Raw genomic sequence first — 2,056 nt, forward strand, 5'->3', positions numbered from 1 at the left:
TCATATGTTTGTTAACCATTTGTATATCTTCTTTTGAGAATTATCCATTCCTGTCCTTAGCCCACTTTTTGATGGGATTGTTTGTTTTTTTCTTGCTGATTTGTTTGAGTTCCTTGTAGATTCTGGATATTAGTCCTTTGTCAGATGTATAGATTGTGAAGATTTTCTTCCACTCTGTGGGTTGTCTGTTTACTCTGCTGATTATTTCTTTCGCTGTGCGGAAGCTTTTTAGTTTAATTAAGTCCCATCTATTTTTGTTTTTGTTGCATTTGCTTTTGGGTTCTTGGTCACAAAGTCTTTGCCTAAGCCAGCGTCTAGAAAAGTTTTTCCAATGTTATCTTCTAGAATTTTTATGGTTTCAGCTCTTAGATTTAAGTCTTTGATCCATCTTGAGTTGATTTTTATATAAGGTGAGAGGTGAGGATCCAGCTTTATTCTTCTACGTGTGGGTTGCCAATTATCCTAGCACTACTTATTGAATAGTGTGTCCTTCCCCCACTTTATATTTTTCTTTGCTGTGTCAAAGCTTAGTTGGTTGTAACTATTTAGCTTTATTTCTGGGTTCTCTATTCTGTTCAATTGAGCTATGTGCCTATTTTTATACCAGTAACAAGTTGTTTTGGTGACTGTGGCCTTATGGTACAGTTTGAAGTTTGGTAGTGTGATGCCTCCAGATTTATTCTTTTTGCTTAGTCTTGTTTGGCTATGCGGGCTTTGTTTTGCTTCCATATGAATTTTAGGATCAGTTTTTCTAATTCTGTGAAGAATGATGGTGGTATTTTGATGCAATTGCATTGAATTTGTAGATTGCTTTTGGCAGTATGGTCATTTCCATAATATTGATTCTACCCATCCATAAGCATGGGATGTGTTTCCATTTGTTTGTGTCATTTATGATTTCTTTCAGCAGTGTTTTGTAGTTTTCCTTGTAGTGGTCTTTCACCTCCTTGGTTAAGTATATTCCTTAGTATTTTAATTTTTTGCAGCTATTGTAAAAGAGGTTGAGTTCTTGATTTTATTCTCAGCTTTGTCACTGTCAGTGTATAGCAGTGCTACTGATTTGCATACATCGATTTTGTATCCTGAAACTTTACCAAATTCATTTATTAGATCTAGGAGCTTTCTGGATGAGTCTTTAGGGTTTCCTAGACATACAATGATATCATCAGCGAAGAGTGACAACAGTTTGACTTCCACTTTACCAATTCAGATGCCCTTTATTTCTTTTCTTGTGTGATTGCTCTGACTAGGACTTCCAGTACTATGTTGAATAAAAGTGGTGAGAGTGGTCCTCCTTGGTGAGAGTGGGCATCCTAGTCTTGTTTCAGTTCTTGGGGGAAATACTTTCCACTTTTCCATGTTCAGTATAATGTTGGCTGTGGATTTGTCATAGATGGTTTTTGTTACTTTAATGTATGTCGCTTCTATGTCAATTTTGCTGAGGGTGGTAATCATAAAGGGATGCTGGATTTTGTCAAATGCTTTTTCTGTGTCTATTGAGATGATTATGTGACTGTTATTTTTAATTCTGTTTATGTGGTGTATCACATTTATTGACTTCCATATGTTAAACCATCCCTGCATCCCGGGTAGGAAACCCATTTGATCATGGTGGATTACCTTTTTGATATGCTGTTGGATTTGGTTAGCTAGTATTTTGCTGAGGATTTTTGCTTCTGTGCTTTTCGGGGATACTGGTTTGTAGTTTTCTTTTTTTGTTATGTTCTTTCCTGGTTTTGGTATTAGGATGATGCTGGCTGCAGAGAATGATTTAGGGAGGATTCCCTCTTTCATTATCTTTTGAAATAGTTGTCAATAGCATTGGTACCAATTATTTGAATGTCTGATAGAATTCAGCTTTGAATCCGTCTGGTCCTTGACATTATTTTTGTTGACAATTTTTTTTTTTACTGTTGATTCAACCTTGCTACTTGGATTGGTCTGTTGAGTTTCTATTTCTTCCAGGTTTAATCTAGGTGCATTGCATATTTCCAGGAATGTATCCATCTCCTCTAGGTTTTCTAGTTTGTGTGTGTACAGGTGTCCATAGTAGACT

Source organism: Pan troglodytes, chromosome 4 (assembly GCF_028858775.2).
Source record: "Pan troglodytes isolate AG18354 chromosome 4, NHGRI_mPanTro3-v2.0_pri, whole genome shotgun sequence".
NCBI classification, from domain to species: Eukaryota; Metazoa; Chordata; class Mammalia; order Primates; family Hominidae; genus Pan; species Pan troglodytes.